Source organism: Myotis davidii, unplaced genomic scaffold, assembly GCF_000327345.1.
Source record: "Myotis davidii unplaced genomic scaffold, ASM32734v1 scaffold332, whole genome shotgun sequence".
Lineage (NCBI taxonomy): Eukaryota > Metazoa > Chordata > Mammalia > Chiroptera > Vespertilionidae > Myotis > Myotis davidii.
Window position 1 is genome coordinate 7,911,545 of NW_006285779.1, and position 15,062 is coordinate 7,926,606.

Here is a 15,062-nt window from a genome sequence, read left to right on the forward strand (position 1 = left end):
CGGCGCCTTTCGCGCTCGGAGGAGGCGCGTTTAAAGGGCCAGCTGTTGGAAGGACTTGGGGACCCCCTCCCCCAGAGCATCCCCCGTAGTCACAGGGAAACCATGGCCCCCCCATGGCCGAACCCTCCTTCCTGCCAGTCTTTCAAGGAAAGTTCCCCAGGGTGCGGGGCTTCTGGGAGATCCCAGGGTTTTTTTTGGAGGGTCGGGGGTACGTGTGATCATGGCCTCGGTGGGGAAGAACGCCCGCCAGCTTCAGGCTGGCCGCAGTATGGGCGGCGGAGGAGACATCAAAGCGCGGGTGGGTCCGCGGTGTAAAGTGAAACTGCCGCAGCCAGGGGCTGGACGGAGGAGCGCAGGATGGAGGCATCTCGGGTGTTTCATTCATCAGCATCCCTCTGGAGGAGAGGGCGGCGGGAGGGGCCAAGGACGAGCGGTCTGGCCTAGGACCCGCCTGAGTGAGCGGGTCCATGTGTGTGTCCGCGTCCGGGGACGACGTGCCTCCCATCCGCCCGTGCTCCATCCCCCAGAGTGACTGGCAGCTCATCACCGAGATGCACGGAAAGCGACTCCTTTCTCCGAATTCCCGGGGCATCCCCGGCTCTCCCCTGGCGGCTTTACGACGTGGCTTCCTTGATCAGCGGTAGCTCCGTTCAGGATAGAGGAGGAAAGAGGCTTGAAGTCATTATGTTCCTTTCATGGGGGAAGGCACTGTCGAATTCTGCATCCCCCTGCATCCGCTGTCGTAAGATGGCTTTGAAATCCACCAGTGCATGCCTTCTCCAGGCGGACAGAATTTATTGCGCGGTTCCACCGCTACATGAAAGCAGGAGGGGTCCCACTGAGAGCGGCTCGCTTTATCCAGACCCTGGGTCTTCCCGGCACGTTCTGGCCGAGCCTTTGGGTTTTTGTTTGAAACTGAGCGCTGGGATGCCCCTGTTGTCACAGGGCAGACTTGCTGAAATTGGCCGCATTGATTTCACCATCAATAGGAGGGCGTTCATGTAGAGATATCATGGAACTATCTGGCCTGCCAGGCATCTGACATCACACCCCCTTTCCTCTCATTAGTGAAGGCCAGGGATGGCTTGTCAGTATCCACTCCCCTCCTTGTTTGTTTGTTCGTTCTAGCTCCTCTAGGTTCAGTTTTGTGTTTTTGACTTGGTGGTGATCCAAGAGAAGGGGATCAATTAAAAGAGGGGTGGGCAGCCAATGTGGACAGGAACCTCAATGACAGAAAACACATACTGGACATTTTCGGACTCCAGGTCTACAGCCCTTAAGAGACATAGGTGAGATAGGTGGCTATCTAAGAGGTGAAGGGTGTGTGTGTGGTTTGGCTGTGAGGGAGGGGTGGAGGAAGAGGATGCTGCCAGCAATTTTCTGCCCCACCCTCTTGATGCTCCTTAAATAGCTCCTTGCCAGCCCAGCTCGAGGTCTCAGGCTCATTCCCCCACCCCCAGGGAGGAGTTGGTCTGTGAGTTGGGCACTATTAGAGTTGATGGCTGGTTAGTCAAGGGTTCGTTCTCCAGGATTGCTGGGGGCTCATTTCTCAGCTGGAGGGCCTGGGTTGAACTAGCAGCTCTGGTGACTTCCCGTAGGGCATTAGCAACTGAAAAGAAATGCTTTCTACCCCACAGGGTGGAGAGAAGGGAGGGTATTGTCATTTTCCACTGGACACCCACCCCCTGTTGGCCCTCTCCTCCTCTGACCTGCTTTTCACAATTCTATTTGGAGAGTTGCTGTGAACTTTTCTGAAGGGGTTGGGGATATTGGGGCGTGAGGAAGGAGTTATGGGAAAGGCCGAGCAGGTAGATGCTCCTTACTGGCAAAACAAAGAACTGTTCAGCTCTCTCCTCACTTCCCCTCTCCAAAATAGAGTTCAGTATAGATAGCAGGATCTGGGGTTTTCTTTGCAGGGAATGAATGGGCAGGGTTCAGGAAAGCAAGCTTTTATTAGGCAGCGTTAGTAAATCCTCTGGTCATCGGATTTCGTTCTAGACCCTTCCCTGGACACGGGAGTGGATTTGCTGTAGAGGGCACTCACTGGTAATTTAGGATTTATTCTGTCCCCGTGAAAAGGGAAATGGATGGTCTCAAAAAGCTTTGGTGGAGGAGTTTTGGAACAGGCAGGACATTTGGCTTTGATCCTAGCCACCAGCCTGCTCTGGGCTTTGGGCTAATAGTGGCTTTCGCTCTCTGGGCCTTGGTAAAGTGGAGGGCTTTGGAGCAGACTGTTTTCTGGGGTTCCTGACAGAATTACTGTTCTTAGATTCAAAAGTACAATTTGTGGTGGCAGTTTCAGATTTTTTTTCCTTCTGTTTGCTAAACTGATGTTAAATCCACAATATTGCTGAATGGCATGAATGAAGCGTTTCAAGACTCAGGCTTCTGTTGGATTCAGACTCACCTTTTTCTTGATTAGTGTGATTCTTGAGGTTTTATTGTATGTAAATAATTGAGAGCTAGACTGCCCAGAGGACGAGGCACAGACCCTCAGAGTGGGTGGCTGGCTGGGCAGATGAGGGTGGGATGGTAGAATGCTGAGGGAAGGGAGTTGCTATAATTCATTCTCATTCTCTGTATGCTTAACTCAGAGGTTAACTTATGGTTATACAGGTGACTTTTAGATATTTAGAACATGAGAGTTGGAAGAGACCTCTGTGATTGCTAGGTTCAACCTCACTCACTGAGTAATTTGAAGGATTGGAAGGTTTGGTGATTTGTCTGATGTCATACAGCTAGCAAGATGCAGAGCTGGGCGGAATCCCTGATGGATATAGAGACTCTAGGTCTTGCGTTCTAAATGTATCTCTGAATGTATCTCCTCTGACAAGTGATTCTAAGATGGGATAAAGTGAGGAGGACATAGGGGCTGAAGACTGGAGAGGTTGGAGAAACTGACTGGGGAGGAGGTTGAGGGCAGGTCAGCTGGGGAAGGGGAAACCAGACATCAAGCTTGGAGGAGAAAGGGATGGAGCTGGAAGTGGGGAGAGGGGCTCTATCAGCTGTGAAATAGCAGATTTCTGCAGCCCTGAGAGTGAAGTTAAGTATGAGAGTCTTGGCCTAGACAAGGGGTAGGGTGGGTGGCCTGAGAGTCCAGCCTGGGGCTGGGACTAACTCGGAGTCTCCTTGGGAGCGCTCCTGTTGACCCTCCGATTCAGGGCCAGCTGAGGCCTTCGGAGCCACTGGCTCACTGAACTGGAACATGTGGAAGTCAGGTGTGCTGGTGGTGATGCTGGAGAATGCTGAGGTTGGACCAGTTCTGCTGAAGTCCCAGGTTTTTTTTTGTGTGTGTGTTGTTTTTTTTGAATGCCGAAAATGAAAAAAGTTTTCCATCGAACTTCTTTTCAACTCAAGCAGCATTTTCTCCTCTGCCTTTCATTGCATGTTTTTTGAGGTAGTGTTTCATGTACCCCTTTTCAGAGGAGATACTTGGAAATGACTGACTTACTGAATTGTAGCTCATTTGGGGGGAGCTAAGTCTCAGAATGTTTCAATGATCGATTAAAGAGCTGTGAACAGTTGTTACCCAGATCAGTTACCATTCAAAGGCATAGTAGGTGATAATACTTGGAAGTCCATAGCCCAAACCGACAGCTGACCATGTACAGTATAATTCACTTCGGCTAACTCTGGAGGCCTAGGGAGTGTCTCTGGATTTCAGTTGTTCCTTCTTGTTGTGTACGGTTAGGCATGTGTCTGTCCCTCTGTCTCTCTATCTTCCCATCCTTTTCCCACATCTTCCTCTTCTGTACATTTCTCTTTCTCTCCTGTTGTATCTTTCTCTTTGCAACTCCTCCCCATCCTTTCTTTACTGTCAATGATGTAGCTTTGTAATGTATTTTAATGTATTTATTGTGTCATTAAAATGTCATCTTCTCTTTTCTTAATTTGAAATCAGCTGAGTTCACTCACTTTGAATGTGCGTATGTGTGCTTTACACACGAAACAAATAAACCAAACCCAATTGAATTGCTTTTTACTTCTGTGTGGTCTTCCATTGATCCCCCCTCCTCCCTCTTCTGTGGTCAGTAGTGGCTCTTTATAGAAAAAAAAAATTCCCAACTCACTGTCATGTGGCTATTGTTATAACAAAAAACAGCTATAACAATGGAAAAAGTTTCCACCCTGGTATTGTGGACACAAGGGACACCCTCTCCCAAGAGATGTGCCCTATTTCTTGACTTCCTGCCCTGGAAGCCTGTCTGAAATGTATTCTCTAACAGACGCCTGCACTGTAAGGGGCTGGGATGGTGGTGGTGGAGCTGGGCTCTTGGTGGATCTGGTGATGCGTACAGTGGGGGAGGTGAGCAGGCTTATGGGCAAGAGAGTACTCTTCAGCCCTTGGAAGTGTCTCTGTGGTTCCTTTAGTGTCCCTCTGAAAAGTTCAGTGCAGTGATTTTTCTTTGTTTCCCCAGGCTGAGCTAACCCACCCAGCAGGAGCAGCACCCAGGCCCCTTTGGAAAAGAATAAGTTGCTTCCCAACTTTCTGATTCTTGTTGGTTAGGACCGAAAGGGTATCTTGTGGTGACACAGGGAGGGTAGGCAGCCACCGACCGGTTGCTGGCGTGAAGTCCCAGCTGCTTTGATGGATGCATGCTTTAGCCATTTAAACTTTTCTTCTGACTCTGATTAATTACCCAGAAGATTGAGTCTTGGTGCTCATGGTCAGGAGGAAGTTTAGTGTGTAAAGTGAGCCTCCCAAGCAAGAAATCCCCTTGAAGTCTCCAGTTTTTTATGTTAAAAAGTCACATGAGTTTTGTGTTCTATAATATGTGCTGATTTTAGTATAAAAGCATTTAAAACGCTTTACTGTTGAGTACCATTGATGGCCCAGGAAAATGTGTTTCTCTTGGGGCTTTACCTGTCCATGTCCCCGCTAAATATTCATAGCAGATTCTACTCCATCCAGAAAAGCCAGCGGTGGGGCAGGTGTCCCATCTGGTGGTGTTGAGAACTGCTCTGCCAGCCTTTTCCGTTGGTTCTGGCAGGCCCAGTGAGGCCCCAGTCCTTCAGAACTCTTCCATGTCCCCAAAGACCAGGAGACCTTCTCTTTTATCTGGCTGACTTCTCCTTCTCTTTTTAGATTCCCCTGATATCTGAAAAGATTTTCTTTCCGAGTTCGCTTTTTAGCAACAGCTGGTTCCCTGTTGGTCTTCTCCACCAGATTGTGAGATCTGGCAAGAGAGAATCTGCATTTCATCTTTTTAAATTAAAGATGTATATATGCATATACAGTTAAAAGTCAAATAACACCTCAAGGCTTGTAAGAAGGCTGTGTCCCCTCATCCTAGTGATCCACTTCCCAGGGTCAGTCACCAAACACAATTTTCTATTACTGAAGTAACAAATTATCACCAACATAGTGGCTTAAAACAACAAATTTATATTACAGTTTTGTATGTTAAAAGTCTGAAAAAGGGTCTCACAGGGTTAAGATCCAGATGGTAGCCTGGCTGCACCCCCTCAGGGGAAGAATCTTGCTTCTTCCAGCTTCTAGAGGTCACCTGCATTCCTTGGCTCATGCCCCCTTCCTCCATCTTCCCAGCCCCAGTGGCCAGGTGAGTCCTCCTATTGCATCACTCTGTCCTTCTAACAGTCACATCTTCTGATTCTCATCTTCCTCCTCCCTCTTCCACTTTTAAGGACCCTGTGATTACTTCAGGCTCACCTGGATAATATAGGGTAGTCTCCCTATTTTAAGATCAGTTAATTAGCACCTTTAATTCCATTTGCAATTTTAATTCCCCTTTGCCATGTAACATGTTTATAGGTTCAGGGATTAGGACATAAACATCTTTGAGGGGCAATTATTCAGCCTACCACAGTCATTTCCAACTCTGTTAGTCATTTATCCTTATATTACTATCATTGGTATTATATTATAATACTAGAGGCCCGGTGCACAAAATTCGTACACTCGGGGTGTGTGTTGGGGTGTCCCTCAGCCTGGCCTGTGCCCTCTCAGTCTGGGAGCCCCATGATTGATCGTCCTATAGAGGGAGGTCTTGCTCATCAGCTGCAGCGCCACCAGCCAGGTAGCCTGGGCCTCCCTCTTTGAGGCGATCAATTGTGGAGATTGCCCAGCAGAGGGAGGCCCTGCCCACCCGCCACAGTGCCGCCGGCTGGGTAGCCTGGGCCTTCCTCTTTGGGGCAATTGATCATGGAAGACCCCCCGCACCCCCTCCCCCGATTGATTGCCTTGCAGAGGGTGGCCTGGGCCTCCTCTTTGGGGGCAATCATGGGGTGATGGTGGGGCTCCCCGATCAATTGCATTGCACCCGCCTTGGCTGGCTTGGCGCCAGTGCGTGTCATAGCGTGGTCTTCCAGACGGTCATCCGGACGGGTGTTCTGCTGTTCAGTTGTTCGGTCAATTTGCATATTACACTTTTATTATTATAGATATTATTTGTAAGTTATCTGCTTATAATACTGGTTCCTGGTTGTTCATTTTAGATGTTATTTCTTCATGTCCTACTTTGGACTAGACCAGTGGTTCTCAACCTTGGCTGCACATTAGAATCACCTGGGAATCTTTCTAAAATCCTGATTTCTGGGCCTCATCCTCTGGAAATTCTGTTTCTTTGTTACTAATGTTGTGGCCCCACCCCATAACAAAGAAACAGAATTTCCGGAGGATGAGGCCCAGAAATCAGGATTTTAAAAAGATTCCCAGGTGATTCTAACGTGCAGCCAAGGTTGAGAACCACTGGTCTAGACTGAGGAACCCTTATTGCCCTCTTCTCCCCTCCCCTCCTCCCATACCGCTACTTCCCTCCTCCCTGTCTTCCCATTAAGGTTACATCACAGTTTCTATCTCTTTTGAACTAAAGATTCACATCCTTCAGTTTTTGGAAATTTTCTTTGACAGTTTCCTTTTCTCCATTTTCTGTGTTTTGCCTCTGGAACTCACATTAGTTGGACTTACTGGGGATTGAGTTAGTAGTTTTAAAATCTTTGATTTTTTGTTTTGTTTTCCATTTTATTTTTGTTTCACCTGTTGAGAGCTATCTTCAGCTTTATCCTTAATTAACCCTTTTGAATTTCTTATGCTTTTATGATTTTGCATGAGACATACTTGCATGTTACCTTCTAGAATTCCCTGTTTTCTGAATGCTCACTTTTCTTTCTTTTCTAAATACATCCATTCTTGTTTCATGGGTGTAATAAGTTCACTTGCAATGGGTTTTTGTTTGTTGGTTGGTTTTGGGCATTTTTCTGCGGTTCCCCACATTGTCTTTGTTCCCCAGGTCCCTTTTTCTGCTTGGTTACTGTATTTCCCACTGGAGCCGTCCTTCCTTGTATGTTGATCACTGAGTTGTCCATTTGTACTTTAAGAGTGGACCCCAAAATGCTGGTAGGGCATCTGTGCGACAAGGAAGGGGTTGTTAATTTTATTGTTGGGTGATCCCTTTTTTCTGCTGGGGACACCTAGATGTCAGTGCCTATAGATCCTTTCTCTGGGTATGTTGGTGTTTTTTTTTTGGAGAGGAGTTTGCATTCTGGGAGACTTGGTGGGGAAGGAGCCTGGGTGTATGGATTTTCACTCAATGCATCTACTTTCTGAAAGTTGCCCCCCTTTCTGCCTACATCCCCCAGTTGTGTGTCCCTCCCTCATCTGTGTCTGAATTTGGAGCGTCTAGTGTAATTTGCCTAACCAGGAACTCCACCTTCTGCTGGGTAAGGAAGGGGAGTCACCAGACGGAGCAGATTGCAGGGACTCTGGGGTCTGGTTGCTCTGTGCACCGACTTTTAGCAGCTGTCCTCTTTTTTATCCACTCCTGCTCCTCACAGTCCTTGGCGCCTTCTCCTGTTTCTGTGGCATAAGTTGCCACTTGTTTAGAGGTTTCCTCCCGTTTGCACTTAGCAGAGCGGACGAAGCAGAAACTTAAATCAGCTACTGCATGGTGGTCAGCTCTCTGCCTTCCAGAGTTCTGTTGACATTTCTTGCCTGCTGTTGTCTCCTTTTCATTAAACAAAAGAACAGGCCTCGCTTTTAGTGGGGGTTTGGGAGAGAGCAGAAATAAATATGGCTGTTCAACCCTCTGATTTGACCAGAAGTTTGTTTCATCTCTTCATTCAAGCCTCTAACTGGTGCCTGACATATAGTATATTCCCAAGAAATGTTTGCTGAATAATTGAATGCATGTTTCTAAGATGGTATGCATACGATAGTCATCAGATTTCAAAAGTCCCAAACACACAATCTTACAAAAGTAAATCCATGTTTCATTCTGAGGTAGACATAATAACAGTCAGATCTTGCCACTCTCTGTGCTATCCGATGAGAAGCACGGGGAGACAGTGTATAGATTGTGGAGCTGGTGAGTGACAAGGCCCAGGTGCTATCTTCAGCCCCATCACTAACTACTTGGGTCACCTTGAGAAGTCACTTAACCTGTCTGTGTCTTGGTTTCTTCAGCCTTAAAATGAGCTGTTGGTCAAGGTTTGATTCTGGGCCCTGGCTGGGTAGCTCAGTTGGTTAGTGTCCTCCCATACGCCAAGATTGTGGCTTTGTTCCCTGGTCAGGGCACATGTAAGAATCAACGAATGAATGCATAAATATATGGAACAACAAATTGATGTTTCTTTCTCTCTTTCTCCCTCCCCTCTTTCTCTCAAATCAGTCAATCAATAAATATAAAAAGATTTGATTCTGTTTACTGCACTGAGTGCCTACTATGTGCAAGGCATGGTATATATGTGTTACAGCATATGTCGCTGAATTGACTGTGCTTGGCTTATACCTTTCTCCTGACTGTAGTTCAGTGCCTTGCACAGAGTAAGGGCTCTGTAAATGTGACCTCTTACTCTTTCTGGACTATGGGCTCCTTGTGAGGACCACATTGTAGTCATCTCTGTATCTCCTGTGTCTGCCACGGTTCTTGGTGCATAGGAGGTGTATGTTAGGTTTCTCCACTTAGAAAGGGTACATCAAGGAAGTTTGAAAACATGAGTTGCTCTGTCAGAATCCCTAGACCCTAATCGAAGAATGAGGCCTCGCTCTCTGGGAGTTCAGCTGCGCACTTCCTGGCTCTCCTACAGAGCCCAGGAGTCCAATGGTTGATCTCAAAGTTGGCAGAGATAGCAGTTCTGGCCTATAGCCTGGACAGTAAAGGATTATTTCTCCCAAACAGATTGTAGTTATGTATTTAATTGGCCTCACATTGTTATGAGTTAAGATCAGGTTCATATTGACTAGGAAAATGAATGACAGATATAATCCTGCATTTATAGTGTTTAAAAATGTTTAAGTACTTTTTCATAACTTATTTTGGTTTTCTCAAACCTGTTAGCTAATGTGCTCGAACCAATAAGTAGACTACTACGGGGTCTATGCTGGATTCTGGGAATACAGTGATGACCAAGGAGAAACGGTACCTGCCATCCTGGGATGTATAGACTAGAGTTGAGTTTTCCAATATGGTACCACTAGCCACATGTGGCCATTTAAGTTTAAATTAATTATAATGAAACACAATTTAAATTCACCTTCTCAGTCACACTGGCCACATTTCAAGTGCCTGATAGCCACATGAGACTCGTGGCTGCCATATGGCAGCACAGGTCTAGAATGTTCCCATCATCTCAGGAAGTTCTCTGGGGCAGTGCTGGCCTACAGAGCTAAGAAACTGTGTTCCTGGACCAGGCATCAGTGATGAGCTGTGTTTCACAGTTGAGGCAACTGAGGCACAGAAAAGCCATTTATTTTATTTAGGTCATGTGGCTGGCTGGGCCTGACATGGGAACAGATCTCTTGTCTTGGAGTTTGGCTCTTCTCTCCCTGAAGTGAGTTAGGGGCGGAGGGTGACTAAGAGTGTGGTCTCTGCACTCGGGCTGCCTGGGCTCGCACCCTGGCTCTGCTGCTTCCTGGGACAGTTCCTGCTCTGTGCTTCAGTTACCTCACCTATGAAATGGAGACAATAATAGGACCTGCCTCATAGGATTGTGGAGAGGATCACATAATCCAATAAGGCAAGTCTTTAGAACGAGCCTGACACGTGGAAGTCACTCAGTGGTGCTGGTTACTATATTGAGAATGAGAAGTTACTGGCAGAGTCTAGGAGGCATTTTCAAACAGGAGACTGTGAAAGGGGAAAAGAACATAGGCAGGTGAGGCTGTGTTTATAGAACAAACTGGCCACCTGGAGAGGACATATAGCTGAATGTTTCTAAGCCAGGGGCTGCTCTGGTCATGTGAGCTGATGTAAAAATGCCAGCATGTTCACCAGACCCTCTGAGTCCCCGTACTGGTCACTGGTACTCTGCACAAGGATCCTTTTGATGTCACCTTCCTCCTTGTCCGCCTCTGCTCACAGCCCTTCCTCCTGTCCCCAAATGTACTTCTCCCCTCTCTGTATCTCCACGTTGGAGGGACGGGGTCACAGACATTTACCATCATTCTTGTGAGCAAGGGATTTGCCAAAGGAGTGCAGAAGACTGAAGGGCCAGAAGCCGAGGTGGTTTAGCAGTTGGACCCTGGCCTTTCCTTCGAGGCTTCTGTTGTGTGGTGATTTGCATTCCCGTCATCACTCAGTCTTGTAAGCAGGTCCATTTCATGTATCAAGGTGTCCTAGAGGTGCCCCATTTTGTTGGATGAAGAGAAGGAGAGTTCTAGCCCGAGGGATGGAGGGTGCCCATGTGATAGGTGAATCCCTCACATGTGGTTCTTCAATTTAAGAAGTGCTCAGTAGCCACAGTTTCATTTCATTCATTAAGCAAATATCGGTGAACAGTGTAGACCTGGGTACTGCCCTCTTGGAGTTTATTTCTTCATTAGCACCAAGAGGGCTAGGCTCTTTCTTATCTTCCCCAGCAGGCATTCAACAGCTTGTTTCAGGTTTTGAAGTAGGAAGGTTTCAGTATGACAAAGTGTGTGTGTGAGGGAGGGGCGGTGAGGGCATGCTAGATATATAACCCATGTGGTACCTTGCCTTGCCCAAGTGAGGCACAGAGGGCATCTAGAACAGAGAGGGCAGTGACAGGCCAGGAATGACCTGCGAGGAGACTGTTCCTGACAACCTGGATACAAGTACGGCCTGACGACCAGGACCAGTGATCAGTACTGAGTGCTTGTACCTGGCTCTGCCACCTCATTCCTGTTTGGGTGATGTTTGAGCTCATTGCAGCTGTTAGCATGAATGGGCACTTAGATCCAGAATCACCCTCTGCCTGCTTGTCAGTGTGAAAACTCATTACTCGTTTATATAATGCCTTACGCATCGATTATTAACATTAGCTTGCAGGCCGACTGTTAAACTTGGATTCCTCGTATGAAGGGTCACTAGGACATACCTTGTGAAATCCAAACAGTTCCTCTTGCTGCCTGGAATTTGTATGGGACCTGGTGTCTGTGCACACGAGCGGTTTCCTTGACTGACCTGTGAATAGATGATTCGTTGGCAGGTTGCTTCTCCACGTTGTGTTTGTCTTTCGTCAGGGCAGAGCTAGTGTTGGGTGACTATTGTCTGTGAGCACAGCATGATGGTCAGGGGTTGTATTTGCTTGTAACAAACTGACAGGAAGGTGGGAGCATTTTTGTGGACATTGATGTTAGGGGGTCTTTCCAAGATGGCTGTAACGTACATGCGCCGCTGACTCTTCTGTGCTGGGGTTTCTCTTTATGGACAATGCACACAGGAGGCCGGTGGTAGGCGACTGGGCGGGATCTAGAAGCCAGGGATGAGGTAAGAGAGGCCGGAACTGAGCTGGGAGATCTGAGCCGCTGCCCCAGTGGCCCGGGCAGTGGGCTTGAGATCCGGCCAGGGATCTGGATGGAGAAGCCAACGCAAAGTAGGAACTGGGCTGCTGTCAGCAGGACAAAACGAGTAAGGCTCTGGAGAAAGCAAAATCCCAACGGGGTCAGAAAATAGAGTCGCTGGAGAAAGCCGGGGCTCGGGAGTGCCGAGGCCTAAGCAGGGTTTGGCGGTGGTTGCCGAAAATCAGGCTGCCCGGCCCACGAGCCCGGGCCAGGCAGTCTCAGGCCTTTTAGGACTGTTTTGCTTGCTTTGTGGGGCCTTTATGCTAGACATGGTACGTGAGTGAGCCAGCACTGGCAGGTGTGAGGGGGCGAGGCCCCCCAGGAACTGGGAAATGTTAGTCATGCCTGAGCACTGACAGAAGATACAGCTCCTCCTCGAGACAGCTGCCGCGGGAGGCCCCGCCGCCACCAGCCTGCATTGCGATCTGTGGTCCTGGTCTTGTCTTTAATTATTCAAGTCGTGGGCTATTTAAATACTCACCTAAAGCATCGCTGTAAACACTTTTCCCTTCCGGAGTCAGAGGGCTCCGGTAGAGGAGAGTTTTGTGGCTGTGGTTCTAGATCAGGGGTGGGCAAACTTTTTGACTCGAGGGCCACAATGGGTTCTTAAACTGGACCGGAGGGCCGGAACAAAAGCATGGATGGAGTGTTCGTGTGAACTAATATAAATTCAAAGTAAACATCATTACATAAAAGGGTACGGTCTTTTTTTTTTAAATTTTTTAGTTTTATTCATTTCAAACGGGCCGGATCCGGCCCGCGAGCCGTAGTTTGCCCACGGCTGTTCTAGATTGTCCAGGTCGCCCTTAAGGAACAGGCAGGAAACCGGGAGAATGCCCTTGATGGTGGGTGCACACCTCCACACTGTCTTTCAGGTTGGCATTTTATTTGTGAAGGTAGGGAAGGAAGAAGCTGTGCTGTTACATGACGTGAAATATTTAACACGTTCTTTAAAAAATTAAACTGCCCAGGAGCCTTTGGTTGGTGGTGCCCATGGCAACATGCATGGTTTCCAGAGGTGTCTTCCTGGGGCTTTTGGGCTCCTCGGGAGTGGGGGTCCTGTCTCTGGGAGGACTGGGCAGAGGCAGGGCTGAGTTACCCCTTCAGAGGTATGAAGCTGGGGGTGGCCTTGGTAAGGGGAGAGGAGTAAATGGGAAGAGGAGCATGCGCCGTCCTTTGGGGGCTTGGTCACACATTCATTTTGTTGGCCTCTGTGAGTCCTGGCACCTACACCTCTCCGTCCGGCCTCAGGACTTATTCCCATTCCTTAGCCTGCAGCGCGCTTTCCTCCCTTCACCTGGTTAGTGCTGCTCATCCTTCAGATTCACCTGAAGCAGCGGAGCGGGGCAGCCTGCCCTGGCCCTTTGGAGCAGGATAAACCCTCCTGTGTGATGCTCTCATGAGCATCCCTCACCGCACCCATCTCAGCTGCTCTGTCCCACTTGGTTAGAAAATCATTGTTTCTGCCCAGCCCACCAGTCAGTGGGATGGATCCATGATGACAGTGGCCAGGCTGTTTCTCTTCACCATTCTATCCCCAAAGCTGGCAAGTGCCTGGTCCACAGTAACTATTGTCTATATTGTCTATCTGTGATGTAAGTTAGTTCATTTAGTAAGTTTTGGGTTCTGCACCAGAATCTGGGAATACAAAGAGAATAAACCTCCCTTGTTGTCCTCTTGTTGTTTGTAAACCAGAGCAGTGGGTGAGCTCTCAAGATACCCATTGAGGGAAGGAAGAAAACTTACCAGTTAAAGTTCCATTTATTCTTTAATTCAGGTATAGAACAATGTAGCTTTCCTACTTATATAACAAGAGTTGTTAACTTATTAAGTGAGTATACTCAATGCTATTTTACTAATAGAAAAGTGAGACCAAAAAGTTTAGTGACCACTGGTCTGAAGGGAGAGGTAGGCACATGAAAAGGTTTTTGTGTCAAAATGTTATAAAGCTCTAAGTAAGGGCAAGTACAGGGTACAGTGGGGGCCACGCATGCAAAGGCAAGGAAGCTGGAACTGGACCGGAGGCAGGCATTTCTGGTAGAGGGCAGAGAGACCACACATGCAAAGGCAGGGAAGGCTTAGTGCATTGGGAGAAGGGCATAGATTTCATTTTATTAATATATATATATATATGTATATATATATATATTTATAATTGATTTCAGAGAGGAAGGGGGAGAGAGATAGAAACATCAATGATGAGAGAGAATCATTGATTGGCTACTTCCTATACACCCCCTACTAGGGATTAAGCCTGCAACCCAGGCATGTGCCTTGCCCCAGAACTGAACCAGGACCTTTGGTTCATAGATTGACGCTTAACCACTGAGCCACACAGCTGGGCTAGGGCATTTACTTTAATAAGGCTGGAGTATAAGGCAGAAGGAAGGCCTGCTAGAAGCCCCTCTGGTACTGGGAGGGATTGAGATTGGGAATACCAAGATGGATGAGCCTGGGCCCTTGTCTGCAGGATGGACATGGTGTAAATGTGCCTTAGGAAAGCGACAGCACAGTGAGTACCTGGAATTCAGAAAATGATGGATATTTTTGGTTAGGAGGGATCAGGCCTGGTCATGATTTTTAAAAAATCTACCAGACCCCAGGTAATTCAGTCCCCTCTCCTCATGTAGAAGGGGGAAGGGAGAGGCCTGGGGATTGACTGTAAGCTCTTTCAGGCCCATCTCAGGGTTAGGCTTCTCCATGAAGTTCTCCTTCATCTGTTCGAACCTGGTGAGATTTTTACCTTAATGCCATTTAGACCCCTCCATGGACTGTATTTTCTGGATCACAAAACTACATGAACAAGAAAATGGAGTACGGTGTATGTAAATATGCTTGTTTGATGTATTTATTTAGCCTGTGTAATCATATATACGCCTTTCTTTTCTTTTTTGTTTTTAAGTCCCAGGGCTTGAAGTAATTATGTAATTAGAATCCACATAGAGTATGGCTAGATAAGGTGTAATTAAAGAGGAAAGCCTAATTTTGGAAGAATGATAAGAGGTCATTTGACTCAGTCTGGGCCCAAATCCAATCTTGGAAGAACAGTAAGAGGTCATTTGGATGTACAGAGCTTGAGGCCACCCAAGAGCCCAAACTGGTCTGAGAATTGGACAGATTCTGTTTCAGTTCACTGTGAAAGCTATTCATTGAGCATTTTTTGGTATAGGGTGTTGTAGGAGGCCCGGCCATGAGTAAAGAAAAGGTCTGGCTCTTGGAGGACACCGGGGGACATTGGCGTGAGAACAACTAGGAGGTCCCAGGGTGTAGAAGTGAAGACTCCAAGGGCTGGGGGTGGGGG